Raw genomic sequence first — 17087 nt, 5'->3', positions numbered from 1 at the left:
TTATTTAATTTTTTAAAAAATCTATTGCGAAAATTTTCTAGTCACCTACACAGATGGCATACTTAATCATAATGGTCTAAACATTTTTACGGGAAAAAAGTTTTGTCTAATTGAATATATAGAGTACGTTACATAATTTTACATGCGTTATCTATCACGCTCTGCTATGTATGGTAAGTTTTACAGAACGCATGGCTGATACATTTAATTCCTTTTAAAGTTTAATAAATTAGCATTAGTTTGATCCAAAGTCGAGAGAAGGAAATAATGTATGAGAGCTTTTTTCTTATATTCCAAATTATAAGACTTAATGGTAAAAAAGGTACGAAATAATATTAGGTGAATCGTGAATTATTATTATGAATATCTATACATTTTCTATATAAATAAAAAAGTATTTTTACCTTTGTTTGTTCAAAATCATAAATTTTCTCAAGTTATACAGCGATTGCTTTGAAATTCTTACGCAACTTCGCATTTGAACATACGAGTGTTTTTATATGCGGCAGGTTAAAAAAGCATTTTGAGAAAAAATAAGTTTTTTTACAGCAATGGCAGCGCCATCTGTTGCGAGTAACAGAAACACGCAATTCTTAACATTGCCCATGGCGGGCAGTGTATTTATTGACAGCTGCTGAAAGATTTCATACCCAAAAGCATTTTAAAGTTAAACGTATTAGAAATGTCTTCTAACTCTTTTCTTTCTTTTCTATTTCATCAACTCAGCCACAACAACGCATTGTCCAGTACCTACATAAAAGTTTCTTTTAAAAAATGTTTGGCCGTCATAATCTCGGAGCTTTCAGTATGTCACAAGATGAATTTTACCTACAAATCTGAATCCTGAATTTCCAGTCCTAAATTCTCTATATCAGTGGTCCTTAACCTTTTTATCGCCGTAGATCAAGCAACGTTTGATATTGATTTACCTCGGCTCGCTGAGGTAGGGACATTGATTGTTTATGTTTTACATTGTTTTGATTTTGTACTTTTAATTTAATTGTATTCAAGCATGCCTTAAAAATAAAATACAGTCACACCAAAAAATGGAATTAAGCGATTTCACAATTTAATTAAGTAACTAGAACGCTAAATCTGCCATTATTTTATACGTCACTGCGTTTGAAATAATGTGATAGGGATAAACTTAAATTCGCGAATATTTGAAAACCCATACCTTTAATCAAATTCTACATTATATTTAAATATCGTAAATAAGTTTAAACGAACACGCCTCAACAGTGTAATGGTTAGGTTAGGTTAGGTTAGGTTTAGCTTCCGTGCGGGAGGTCTCGGGTTCGATTCTCAGGGATCTTAATTTTAAATGACTGAAATGAGTCTTTTAAAATTAAGATACAATTTTATTTTCGTTATTTCGTATATTTACTTTCCCTCCGATAACGCATTACCTACCTCAACGTTATAGGGGGGTTAACTGTATTAGATAATATCGTATGTGAGTCGTAAGAATATGTTAAAAAAAACTAACTAACTAACCATCACGCCGCTTCTTCGCAGGGGTAGGTAGAGAGAATAGAACGCCACACCACTCTGTCCTTGCAAACATTCTTCGTCTCTTCCACGTTCATGCATCTCCTCATACATACCCGCCGATTGTTTCGACTCCTTACCTGACCACTTTCAAGTATTTAGCATACTTAATCGTGCCAACGAACATGTCTAAAATTCTCTGAATTAAAAAAAGAGGGACCAAGCACAGTCCCTATCGCACATTTTGCATTGATCTGCGAGAGATAGCGATAATTCTTTCTATCGAAAATTGTCAGCAATTGGCGGGCGACAGGCGGGAGCCACGGCGAGTGACGTACGGATGCTCCGAGTCCAATCATATTGATAAGACCTGTCAAATTCTTGGAGATTAAATTAGTACAAATATGTAGATTTCTGGCGATAGGGCAAGTAGGTACTTGCCCGCGTGGAATTCCGTATCAATTTTTGTTTGCATGTATGAACGATGACTATTGCAATACGTACTGTTGGTGCGTATTACGATAATTTAAATATGATTGTGCAACCAAGAAAACGCTGGAATATCTCTAAACGTATATTGAACGATATAACATTTTCCCGTATGTAGAAGGATTATATAAAACTTCGTGTATTTTAGGGTATATGTCCAATTTACAGCCATCTGACAGTTACTCACCCCTATTTTTTTGGTCAATATCAAAATAATTCTGTCTTCTGAATGACGAGCCGATTTTTTTTATTATATACATGTAAAGATTATCCATCTTCTGTTTTAAAAACATATATTTGTAAAACAACAGTTTTTTCCAGTTTAAAAATATTATTGATGAATTTTAACGTTATCGTTTAGGGGAGACGCCATTTATGGTAATTTTTAATATCTGTGAAGAATTTATGTTTATTTCGTGATTTCATTCAATTAAAAAAAAATTATTTAATTTTTAATACTTATGATTATTATTCAGATGTTTTTAATCCATTTCTAGTTTAAGATCAGTATAAGTATAATATATAACATTCTAGGTAAAAAATGTATTTAATGTTTTGTAAAGATTTCAAACGAATAATATGAATAAAACTTTGTTATTTACTAGTAAATGTAATGTTTATCCTATCTACTGTATCTCGAAAAAATATGGCTTTTGTGATTGTCATTTTTTTAGTTTCTGTTAGATGTAAAATTTTCTAAAAAGTTACCAAATTAAAACAGTTCCGTTAGTAAAATTTTTGGTTTTGTGAAAATTATTGTTTGCTATTTATTTTTATATCAGGTACTATCTCATTTTCGCATGCTGTTGACGATTCGATACCGGTTTTTCTTTATCATATCTACATTTTTTGATAATGAATCGTGAGTCCTCTTTGACGTCAATATTTTATTTTTAAATCTAGTATTGGGTATGAACTACAAACATTGTCCATGATTTATATAATAACTAGCTGTACGCATTGCTGTCGCTCAATCTAGTAATATGAAAAAAATGGATGCATTTATGTCATTTCATAATTCTAATGAAGCAATTATAATACTGAAAATCTATGAAACAACAATGCAATTGATAGCACATGTCAAGAAACACGCTTTCCTCCATGAACAATGCTTATTATTTGTATTTTTTCTGTTATGTAAAAATGTGACGCTGTCATTTCTGTATAAACAGATTTTTTTTCTCAAAAAGCACGATAAACGAACGAAAGTTTACATTTCTATCCAAAATCGAATTATGTATGTATAAATAATTCTTACGTGGATCATATTCATAATTTATGAACAAAATTTTGGACAAAACATTCTGAAATAATTTGTAACTTGAGTCAATTCCTATACAAAATTACCAATTTCGATTTTTTCCATTTTTCATCTGTTTCTATGGGTTTTAGAAGGAAATGAAGCATGGAGTTAACAAAAAAAGGATGTACGTAGACTGAATGCGGTCGTAATGCAATGCTTGATATAAGGAAATAATGCAAGAGACAAGCATTATCGATAAAATTAAGAAAAGGGTGTTGAGATGGTTTGGGCACGTGAATTGAATGAGTGACGAAAGTACAGTAAAACAAATTTCTGGGGCGAATGTAGTTAGTAATAGAAGCAGAGGAAGAACAAGGAAAACTTTGAATAGTAAAGTCAAATACTTGAAAGCGGTCAGGCCAGGAGTTGGAATGATTGGCAGGTATGTTTAAGGAGATGCATGAATGTGGAGCAGGCGAAGATTGTTGGAAAATACCGATTGGTATGGCGTTCTTTTCTCTCTTCCAACTCCTGTCTGGAAGAAGCGTGATGATTAGTTGGTTAGTTTTAGAAGCAATAAATAGGGCTTCCGGGGATGAATATTCGTACTCGTAAAAGCTTGTAAGTTAAACATATGTAGTAATGTGTAGGTCCTTGTGTAATTTTACAACTTATTTGGATTTTTCAAAAAATTTCCCGGATATCTCAGTTACTCCTCTTCAATTTGTTTTTGTAATTACAGTACCTAATTACTTCTCTCCAAATACCCCTTTTATTTGTTTTTGTAATTACAGTACCTAAGATACAAGAAATAATAAAATTCCATACTTTCACCCATTAACGGGCGTCTTCCAAGTCAAGGAGCCAGCTAATAGGTGTAGTACTAATTGGTCAAATAAACAAGCAAATGCATCTATCTACACATATATGATTGTATATGTACATATACCTCGTATATTACAACACAGAAGCTAATTAACGTGGAATTCCATTAGTAAATATTATCAATATTTTTGTTTATTTTCACTCTTTTACCTTTATTTCTGCTATCCACTCTTGATCTTTTATTAAAAAATTCAAATTATGAGAGGTATGTATAAGTTATTGTTTCTTTGTTTGAATTCTTTGATGTACTTTTTACTGGAGTGTATTTCATTTTGTTAACCGATTATTAAGAAAAGAAAATCTGTCGTTGATGTTTGTCTAAAAAAATAAGTACTTACTTTATATTGTAAAATGATTATTATCTATTTATTGAAATATGTAAGTGTTTAGTAATGAATTAATAAAATAATGGCAAATGAATTTTAAATGATAAAATAAACGTTAGTTAAGTATGATTTATAACTTTTGGGTAGTCGAAGACAAAAAATGTCATACGATCGTTTCAAGCTTTCTCTCATTTTTGTGGTTTTCAAGATTTTTAAGGACCTAAAAATAATGGCTTAAATTTTTTTTAACTGGCGGCATTTTATTTTTTCCTCAAATTAAGCGCGAGGCCCTGTGCGGCTGAACATGTCGCACATCGCAGTCCTAGCTAAGAGTATTCTACTCTATTGGACTCGAAACACCGAAAGCAAACCCGCTAAAAATATTGTGCGCCAATAGAAGCTGGCAAGGTAACTTTATCCGTGGTAGTTGTAGCTTCTAATTTATAGAAGCATGAGGTTTTTATCGCTTCAGATATTTTTTCATCCAGAGTATTAGCTCCTTTTAAATCAGCTGAAACCACCAGAAAATAAACACCAACCTTACGTAGACTTGCGTATAAAACAGCGGTTAATCAATCTGGAATGCACAGCTGAAAATTATTCTGAGCTAATGTATGTAATGTATGTATTGGTTTACACATGAGCAAACGGTAGCTTACCGCTTACCGCAGATCTGGTCACCTATTTACGCAAAGCGCCAATATGGCGTCCGGTTATTTTTTGAAAATTTTGGAATTTTCTTATTTTAAATCGGCCGAAACCACTCGAAAATAAACAGCAGCCTTGCATAGTCTTGCAAGTAAAACAGTGGTTATTATTGCTGTCTGGAATGCACAGCTGAAAATTATTCTCAACCCGTATAATGCATCGGCTTACACATAAGCAAACAGTAGCTTACCGCTTACCGCGGATCTGGTCACCTATTTATGCAAAGCGCCAATATGGCGTCTGGTTCTTTTTTTAAGTGCGCGGCGCTGTTTACAATAAAACTAAGCATCCGCTGATTGGCCAGATAATGTTACAGTAGTCGGCCATTACAGATCTGCATTGAGATATCAGCCTCTTGCCTAGCTGCCTAGCCGGACTCATTAACGGCAATTGAGACGCTTCATCTCGAATTCCAGAACGTCCATTTTGACATATGAGTAGGTTAAAGGGCATCGTAACGCAGTATTTTAACAGATAGAACCACAAATCTTAATCGTAAAAAAAATTGTCTTCATTATTTATTAATGTGTTACTCCGCCTCCACCTCCGTAGTGTAATGGTCAACACGCCCGGCTACCGTTCTGGATGTCCCGGGTTCGATTCCCAGGGTGGGTCAAATAAATATTTGATTTGATTTAAATTGAAAATATTAAAAGTGATTTTTCCACTCTGATATTTATTCAATTTTACCCTGGACTGGTACCTGAAGCGGAGGGCTGATCACCTTTCCTTCGTGTGTTAACGATCAAGATAACACTGCGTTTGTATAATGCAGTGTCCTATGCACCATTGGGGTGCGGATAAGGGTTTGAATGAATGAATGAATGTGTCACTATTAACATGTAATGTTATTAGTGATTTTACACTCTAATAGTCTAATATTTATTTAATACGAGTATTACCCTGGACTGGTCCTTGAAGCCTATGTGTGATCACTATGCATGGGGTGTAGACGAGGGTTAAAATAAGTTTTTTTGCGTTTGATGTAAATATCGCTCTTTTGACGCAACAATGGCGTAATTACACTTTTAGAAATATTATAGGAGATGCCGTTCAGACGTTGTAGCAACAGAAATGGCGTCATTTTACTCAATTGTACAATGACGCGCTATATCGCAGCATTTTACCACAAAATCAATTATGTCGATGTTTCTCCCGATGTAAATAGTCGTTCTGCACATTTTGACAAATTTAACTTGTTTTTAAAACAAAGTGTAATAATGTCATGGTTGCACCAAATGAGCGATTTATATCTTAAAAATAATTTGTTTAGATACTACCATGCTTACCCTTAATTCGTTGTCTATAAACATATTTAGATACACACCTAGTTGCATAAATTAAATAAAATTATTTGCTTGGGAAAAATCAATAAATAGTGTCTTTATTTGCTTGGGAAGCTGGTAAATTAAAATAACAGTAGAGGTTGATTAGAATATCTATTTGCATAAAACACATATAATTGTCATGTTAATTATGTGTATGTTCGGATAATCATTTTCCCTTTTATATTTCCACCTGTGTTGATGAATCTGCTAACCAAAGTTAATTATTTAAATTTTAAAAATACCACATCCGCTTTGAGGAGGTAGTCCACACGTGTGATTATGAAATACATGTGTTTTTTCTAAGGGAAATCAAACTTAGTATGCTTACAAAAATGCATGTGTTTTTTTTAAAATCAGTACGTATGATACGATTACGTGTTCATCAGGTATATATAAATAAAAATAAGTAAAAAAAATACTGAAGATATAATTGAATTTGGGGAAAAACGAGCGTAGAGAGTAGCCAAAAGGAATAATAGAGTAGAAATTGATATTAAAATAAATAAATGTAAACTTCCTGTGAATTTCAGTCGCAAACCTTCAATAAAACGTGTTTTAGCACTGAAAGATAAATGTGAAACATGCAATAATATTATTTATGTTTTTTTTTACATTATACATTGAAATTAAACTTTTTAAAGAATATTTAATGATTTATTTTTTAAACTCCCTGTCTTTCAATAACTCTTGCTTATCAAACCAATTTATTTATTTCTAAGAAAAACATTTTAGTTTTTAAATACAAAAACGGTATTTTTTGCAAAAAAAAATATTGTGCCAAATGTTACCAGGGTTCAAAGAAAATTAGGTGTCAATTTATCGTATATTGGGCCTTAATAGTTGGAGAATTGCTAATATATATATATATATATATATATATATATATATATATATATATATATATATATATATATATATATATATATATATATATATATATATATATATATATATATTTATTTTTAATGGTTTCTACATGATAAATAAAAATAATAATTTATACATCGCCATTTTAGTAAAATAGCGATGTATATATTATTAAGCGCAAGCGCGCTAATACAGTTGTGGATTATGATATAAAAAGGATATTGATGGATAAAAACATATATTAATGAAAAACGTGGTAAATCCGCTGACTCTGAAGGGGAAAAGTGGAACCGCCGTGCCTTCTTCTCGGTCACCTTTGGCTGAAGCATGGCCAAGATGTTGAGTACGATGCCTCACTGAGCGATGGCCATGCCGGATAGCAGCTTATTGAGCTCCCGTCATTGTGGATAGTCAACTGCAGATGGCGGGGGGTGATGCTGGTCTTCTTGTTGTCTCTGGTGGCGTTGCCGGACATCTCCAACACCTTGGCAGCCAGGTTCTCCATGACGGCGGCGAGGTATAGCCCCAACCTTCTCAGCGCAGTAGATGCGAGCTGGCGTGTTTAGTTAAGACGTTTCGTTTCCTCCCGACTCCTGTGTACAGAACACACAGCACACAACACACGCACATACCGCTGTCGGCTCCGGGACCATAGTTTTAATGCGGATTATATTTGTTTAGTCTCTAGTTGTTAATAGATTTTATATGTTTTGTTTACCCTCGCTCTCAGGTGGGCCGGTAATAATGGAGCCACATAAACAAACATTTAATAACCAAACAAGTGAACGCGGAATACATTTGTTTACCTTTGTGTCGAGTGGATGTTTGCCGACGCCGACCGACGGTTGCGTGCAGCTGCCTCCAAAGCTAAAACCGAAGCCGATTTCAAAATAATTACCGACTATTAAATTACCGATCGCTTTGGATCTAATTTCGACTTTCATTGATCATGAAAATATCGATTTCTATTATTAAAATTAACTTCAATTTCATATTATTTTTTGACATCTCAACAAAGAAGAAGAAGAATATGGAAGTCTGGGCATTTCCGGGGCTTACATATGTAATCATAAATTATAAATTATGATAATGTGTCATCAGTAAGATTTCCCATGCCGAAGGCACATTTTACAATTTACAACATTTTGAGTGTGTCCAAATACTTGTTCAGAAATCTGGATTATGTCCAATTATAGGAGTCATTTTTCATATTATTTTTGACATCTCATCAAAGATGAAGAAAAATATGGAAATCTGGGCATTTACGGGGCTTACGACCGTCATAGGCTGGTTTAAATGACTCCCATATTCCTCTTCACCTTTTTGAGATGTCAAAAAATAATATGAAAAATAACTCCTATAATTGGAGATAATCCAGATTTATGAAGTATTTGGACACACTCAAAATGTTGTGACTTCAATTTCATTTCGTCGCAGAAGCATAATTATTATTTTTTGACTTAACTCACGTGTAACATTCTACCCATGATTCCTCAATCCAACATAGATATAGATGGCTGTTGTGAACTCGCACATACTGTGTCACGAGTTTGATCAATATATCTATCAATGTTCCAACAGTTTGAGTAGTGTGTTTGTCAATCATATGTATAATTGGTGAATGTAACACGTGTGTGAAGAGATCACTAAACCAAGCCTATGACGGTCGTAAGCCCTGTAAATAACCAGACTTCCATGTTGTTTTTCATCTCTGATGTCAAAATGCATGCATCAATTAAAACGTTATAATATCATACCAGAATGTAAAAAAAACAGTTAACTTAAATACCATTATAAATGAATCACTTGTTTTTAACCACTTGAGTATTAAATTGTTATGATTAGTTTCGGAAGCTACAGATGCTTTTGAAACTAGTCGCAACAATGTAATACTCAAGTGGCAAAAAACAAGTGTTCTATTCATAATTTAACCATGCCTTACTACAAAGTGAATGCCGAAACAATAAATAACATGTACATACACCACAATATAAATTTTTCTTAATTCTTTCGGAATTCACTTTGAGGTAAGACATGATGAAATCGTAAAAGAAAAACACTTGTTTTTACCACTTTAGTTTATTTTATTATAACGACAGTTCCTGAAGATGAAAGCGTTACTTCCGAAACTAGTCGTTATAATAGAACAAATTCAAGTGGTAAAAAACAAGTGGTTTTCTTTTCCAATTTTATAAATTTCTCCATAAAAAATCATTTTCGATATTGTTGTTAACTTATTATTTTTGACATCTCATTAAAGATGAAGAAGAATATGGAAGTCTGGGCATTTACGCCGCTGACGACCGTCATAGGCTGGTTTAAGTGTTTAAAGTTTATCACTTTACACACGTGTAACATTCACCAATTCTACCCATTATTGACAACTACACTACTCAAGTTCTTAGAAGTTCTATATAAATGAACCAATTTTGAAACATTATTCTTGAATCACTAGAACTTCACTAGAAAATAATATGAAAATAACTCCTGTAATTGGAGATAATCTAGATTTTGTGAACAAGTATTTGGACACACTCAAAATGTTATTGTTAACTTGTTTTGACAGTAAGGAATTGATATGGTGTAAATGCTCTATCCGCCCCTGTAGTTACAAGTTACAAGGAATTCGCGTGTATGTACTTAATGACTTGGTAACTATTACATCGCATATCCTGGTTGAAGTTACTCAAACAGCCAGAATGGTGCATCAGCAGTTGAACGCTCTCGAGTGCAACAGTGCATTTCTTTGTGTAAGTGCATAATGCCATTATGATTTACCAGAGCAATGGCGGTTTATAACAAAAGGGATTTTTAAATAAAACCTACGATTACTTCTGCCATTCTGCACGAGAAAGAAGACGCTTCTCGCTTTCTTGAAATTTTCTACGTCTAGGCACGCAATAATACGAGTAACTGGAATTTGTGCCTAGAAATATACCGGGTACAAAAAATGTAATAAAGAAAATACAAAATGACGTAAATTAATTTATCATGTACAACATTTTGAGTGTGTCCAAATATTTGTCAAATCTGGATTATCTCCAATTATAGGAGTTATATTTACATTTTTTTTTTGACATTTTCTTTATCTCACCAATAGATACCTCTAGTGAAATTCTAGTGATTCAAGTACAATGTTTCGCAATTGGATTATATATATATATATATATATATATATATATATATATATATATATATATATATATATATATATATATATATATATATATATATATATATATATATATATATATATATATATATATATATATATATATATATATTGAATTTCCAAGAATTCGAGTAATGTGGTTGTCAATCATGGGTAGAATAGGTGAATGTTACACGTTAAGTGATCACTTAAACCAGCCTATGACGGTCGTCAGCCCCGTAAATGCCCAGACTTCCATATTCTTCTTCATCTTTGATGAAATGTCAAAAAATAATATGAAAATAAATAACCATTGATTATTTCGACCGTATTAATTACAACTATTATAGACACTTGATCATGTCAAGCTTTTCTCAGTCTTCCTTTGCTTCTTTTTTCAACTGCATTTGGCTGACATAATCTTGTTTTACCGATCTTTCCTAACTCGTTCGTTGCATTATTTATTCTCCATATATTCCAATTTTCATTTTCGTTTTTAAATTATCTGTCATCGATAAACGGATTTTATTTAACACAAATACGTATTTGTCAGATGGTGCCTTACAGCATAACTTTACTTCATTTCGGTCATGACTAACGAAATATAAACTTGGATTTTTTTTGGACTTTTAGAAATAAAAAGTGGAATGTGTATGATTGATATATTACTAAGCTGTAATTATCGCGAAGGTTGTTTAGGGATGCATTCGAGTTGGCATTTTTCATCTCAATTATCCCACACGAGTGGCCTCTCTACGAGGAATTCGTAAGGGCTCCTCATCGGTGAAATCGCGGCAGAACTTAAGTAGAGTAGTTATTTAAACCGATATGGGTAAAAATTCTCAATATCTCTACCTGATTTTTCATTCTTCGTCATTTTGAGACGACTCCTCCCATATTTTTGTGCATTCCCATTAAAAAAGCAAGTTTAACAAGAACTCACTCTTAAGATGAAAAAAAATCAACATTATCTATAAACATATCGCTTACTCCTTTCAAGAACGTCATAAATCAAAAATCGTCAATTTTCAGTTGTGCATGTTTTCGGAATGCCTAGAAAATGTACTATATCCCAGCAAAAGAAACATATTTTAAACTTAATATTTACCCGCTACAGGGCAGAAAGTGATGTTTTTGCATATTGAAGAAAAGGTATTGTTTAATTATTTTTTTAAAAATACTAAATATTTTTCAAATGGAGAAATAACCTCCAGGTTTTACCTAAAAAGATCTGTTGCAAAGTAAAAAGTTCAGTAAGTAGCTTGATATTTATTTTTAATACATTGTATTATATTTTTAAACTTTAAAAACGTTCTCCTGAAAAATCAAGTTTTTCGATTTATGACGTTCTTGAAAGGAGTGAGCGATATGCAGATACTCACGTATTGAAGTCAAAGTATAAAAAAATACTCTACATGCAGTAGGTATATGAAACCTATACCTACCTTAAAATAACAGTAAAAAAAACTTATATATTAGATGGGCATTTCTTTCTTAGAAAGTTGTACGAATAGCGAAATCCTACAGTTTTTAATTAAAGATTCACATCCTAATTAGGACAATTTCTTAAAATCTATTGTGACACTTGATTCGCTGCATTTCGCATTTATATAACAACACGTATTTGAAAATGATGCGGAATGTATCGAAACACGTATCACAATAGATTTTAAGAAATAGTGGTATTTACAGTGGCGTGCCTAGGGTTTACCAGTAAGGCAAACCCACTATTTTTCACATTCGTGAATACATGATGTACCTATAATTCCTTCACCTCATATCATTCCCAGTATATAGTAAGCACCCAGAAAGTATTATAAATATAAACAATGTATTGTAATCATTGTGAAAATATGCATACATGTAACTTTTGTAAGGTATAGCCATCACCTTTAAACAAAGAAAATGTTCACTATAATAAAATATCTTCCTCAGATATCAACCATTATCAATAAGTACCATCACCATATAATGACATGCGTAGTGTTTAATAATCATATAAGCGCACGATAATTTAAAAACAGTCACACATTAATTATGTATTTTTAATCATTTGGTCTAGATTTAGTCATTTTTATTTGGAGTTTTCGGGCTTTTGGGCTTCTAGGGAAGTACCGCCACTGGGTATTTACTAAGTTAAACTTAAATTAAAAATGGAAAGTTTTTACCAGAAAGTGACAAACATAAATTACCACAAATACTAAGAAATTTCATTAAACAATTTTTTCTTAAAAAGTTGTTAAAATAAAGAGGTAGATGAATAGCGGAATTCTATCGTATTTCATTTACTTTGAGAAGTAGATTTGCTAAGGTATTGCAGTACGAACATTGATATGTGCTATTTCTGACAGGATCTATTATGAAACGCATTTAAATTCCTTTAAAATCAATTACACGCCGTCAATTCGCATTTCCACCCCTGTTACTACGAGCAACATCACTGCGCTAGGCGAAGATGAATTATAACAAGAGGGAATTTATACACATATCGACGCTGAATAGCTAAAACACTTGAAGCGACATGAAATAATTAAATAGCGAGTTAATTTAACAAAATTCACCATCTTTTGCAATGTTAATCACTATACACCTTAATTTCAGAAAGAAACCATTTTTTTTGTTATATTTACAAAGTTATCAAAATAATTAGAGTCATATGGATTTTTGGTTCCTTGGCTTCTAATAACAGAGCAACGCAACCCAGCATTTTTAACACATTTATTCAATAAAGTCTTTACTAATGAAAAGATTTATAAAGTAAGAAGTAAAATGAAGGATCAAGGAATTAAAAAGGTTAAAAGTGGAAGGATTCTAGAATAATCAGCGGGTATTCACGAAAATATACTTATTTGTTTTTTCCGTTGTAAGATTTTGTTACTGATATTTTTTGATGAAGAATGTCGTTTAAAAACCATAACATATTGTTTATGTCGAGACTTGATGTATTCATATTATTTGCTTATATTTATTTTGCCAAATTTTCAAAGTATAAGGTGAGTTTGAACACTTTAATTACTCCAAAATAATCAGAAACAGAAATGTACAAAGCAGAATACTTTACAATCCATATATCACTCTTTAATAATTCATTATCTTACATTTTGAGTGTGTCCAAATTTGAGTCCATTGAGTGTGTACTTTTCACGAATCTGAATTTTCTCCACGAAAGAGTTTTTTTTAACGTTTTAACATCTCAGCACAGATGAAGAAGAATATGAAACTCTAGGTATTTACAGGGCTTATCTTATAACCTGTCGTAGGCTGGTTAAATGATCACTTAACAAACGTTTCACATTCACCAATTCTACACATAATTGACAACCTCACTACTCCAACTTAGGAACTCCTAACAATTGGGGAATATTGCACTGTGTAAAGTGATCACTTAACCAGCTTATGGCAGGTCATAAGTCTTGTAAATACGCAGACCTCCATATTCTTCTTCATCTATTTTAAGATGTCAAAATGTAATTCCTTTTCTGTTCAAGCTGACAGATACTGTAATAATTTCCTCATCATATTTTACATATTAAAAGCATTGTTAACTTTGTGGTATGGTAATATAACACTCTCCTTATCATTCATTCTTCATCGTGTGAAAAGTGCACCCCTTCACATTCGAGAAACGCCAGAAAATTCTGAATCATTTCTTGGAACCCTTACAAAAAATCTTTCTTCTTCCTCTTCTTCTTCTTATTATAGGCCTTGCGGCCTGTTTTTAAGAGGGATTAGCCTCCTGCGACGTCGATTCCCAGCTATCGGCCCATCTCTTTGGTGGTCTGCCCGGGAGTCGTCTACCATGGGGTTGGCCGTACAATGCGATGTGGGGGAGTCTGGATGGTTCCGTTCTCCTTACATGCGCATACCATTGTCTTCTTCGTTGCCTTCCCCACCTAACGACATCTTCGATCTCGCATATTTCCCTGATCTTGGCATTTCTCAATCTATCTCGAAGACTCTTGCCTGTTATGCTTCCCAGAGTCTTCATTTCTGACACTCTAAAAAATCTTTACGTTTTATAAATATTTTCTCCTAATAAATGAATATTTTAGAAGTTGCTGACTTTTGCCTAAACGGTGAAAATGTATAAAACGGCGTTTATGAGGAATTAAAAAGCGACTTAAATTATGCATTAGGAATATTAAATTAATAAACTACTTAAAAGCTTTTATGTTTTACGACTTTTACGGTATGTTTCTTTTATAATATTTCTCGAGCGTATGAATTATTAACCATAAAAATAAAAATAAAATAAAAAATTACACCGAAGCGTTTTTTTATGATTCGCGGGTAAATAATATAAGTATTGATATTGGGACTTGCATACATTATGTTAGGTAATGTTAAGGATTTATCGGTCAATGGGTATAAGTCTATGAGGGTCTATTATACTTTTGATAATGTATTGCAACTATGTAGACAAGTGTATTATTTAAAAAAAGGTTTTATTGATAAATATCATATCTATATAACTTATAATGAAAATATTCGTGTAAAATATCAAATCTCATAAAGTTCACCGATAGCTTTGAAATTTTGATATAAAGGTGCATTCGAATACGCGCAGTTTTTAATGTAAATATATATAAGCATATAAGTATTTACACAAAAAATTGCGCGTTTTTTTTAAAGCTTTATTTCAATACAATTTAAACATAACAGCAATACACGCAATTATAATCAGTGCTCATGGTGAACAGCGTGCTTCTTGTCAGCTGCTAAAACATTATATATCCACAGGCATTGTAAAATTAAACATTAAAAATAAGTGCCTTTTCTTCTCTTTATTTTCCATTTGACTAGACTGAGCCACAGCAAAGTCTAACCCAGTCTAGGTTGTCAATCATGGGTAGAATTGGTGAATGTAGCACGTGTGTAAAGTGATCACTTAACCACCCTATGAAAAGTCGTAATCCCTGTAAATACTCAGCTACATAAGAAGATATTCGTCTTCATCTATGATGAGATGTCAAATGGATAATCCAGATTTCAGAACAAGTATTTTGACACACTTAAAATGTTGTAAATATATGTTTTTGGTTGGTTGGAAGATACTGCTTTTTAGCAATAAGCCCGCCTTTGTACTTATTTATTTTCTGTACATGAAGTTCAAATAAATAAATAAATATTAAAATTTTGCATCATTTTTTAAACCAAGTAGCAAAGCCTTGTACACCTTGCACTTTGGCTACTGAAAGATAGTTTATTTTCCTTTGTGTGTCATAATGGAAAAGTGGCTTACACAGATTTACCTCTGAGCCCTCCATATTAAATTTGTTAATATGAATAGATGCGTATATTTCAAAACAGATACGATTTACCGGGACCGGTTCCTGACCGGGATGCGAACTAACCGGGTTTTGCTTTTGTAAACAAGTAACATCGTGAAATTTATGTGAAAAACGAGATATTTGATTCCGCAGTAAATCAAAGGTTTCTCATAATGATTATGTTTAACTTATGGTTCTATAGCCGCTTTACAAATATCTAAAAAAACAATAAAACAGGGTATTATCTGGTATTATTACCATAATATATCGTTTATAATATTCGAAACTACATTTAAACGAGCTATTTTAATATAACAGATATTTGAAAAATTCCAAACGTCTTTCATAAATTTTATTTATACAACGAAAACTATGAAATGCAATTACATAATGTATTTATTTTATTTCGTGAGTCGTTCTCTAAAAATGCCATTTTATCAATTAATCCATTTTTTCATACGATATAAATCATTTCTTTCTTTATTTTTTTGAAGTAGGTATACTTATACAGATCGTAGTCGTCAGCTCCGTAAATACCCAGACTTCCATATTCTTCTTCATCTTTGATGAGATATCAAAAAAATAGTAGTTAATTAAATAGTTATACTTTTATGTACATGACAGTTTATTTTTAGATTACTTAAGTGAATGTTATTTTTTTAATTTTTTTATACTATGTTATTTTTGTTTAATATTCTGTTGGGTTTTCCAATAAAAAAATAATAAAAAAATAAAAAAATTAAAGACCACCTAGAAGATTTTCAAAGCTATGGCGTGACAGCTGGCAGTCACGTCACACAGATAGACAGGTCCGAGGATCTATAAGACGGGAGAAGAAGAAGTCAACATCACGTTGGTTTGATGTTGTGCCCTGTGGACTATTTGGGTGCGGAAAGGCGACCGAGAAAAGACAATATTTATAAATAACCTAATGTTAACGAAATATTAATATATTATTTTTCGACATCTCATCTAAGATGAAGAAGAATATGGAAATCTGGGCATTTACGGGGCTGACGACCAATAGATGTCTCTAGTGAAGTTCTAGTAATTCAAGAATAATGTTTAAAAATTGGTTCATACCATATATATAAAACATCCAAGAATTTGAGTAGTGTGGTTGTCAATAATGGGTAGAATTGGTGAATGTTACACATGTGTAAAGTGATCGCTTAAACCAGCCTATGACGGTCGTCAGCCCCGTAAATACCCAGACTTCCATATTCTTCTTCATCTTTGATGAGATGTCAAAAAATAATATGAAAATAACTCGTGTAATTGTAGATAATCCAGATTTTATGAACAAGTATTGGGACATACTCAAAATGT

The sequence above is a fragment of the Brachycentrus maculatus genome, unplaced genomic scaffold, assembly GCF_059751285.1.
Source record: "Brachycentrus maculatus isolate JH-2025_06_01 unplaced genomic scaffold, ASM5975128v1 h1tg000367l, whole genome shotgun sequence".
NCBI lineage: Eukaryota > Metazoa > Arthropoda > Insecta > Trichoptera > Brachycentridae > Brachycentrus > Brachycentrus maculatus.
Note: the sequence above shows the minus strand (reverse complement) of the source record.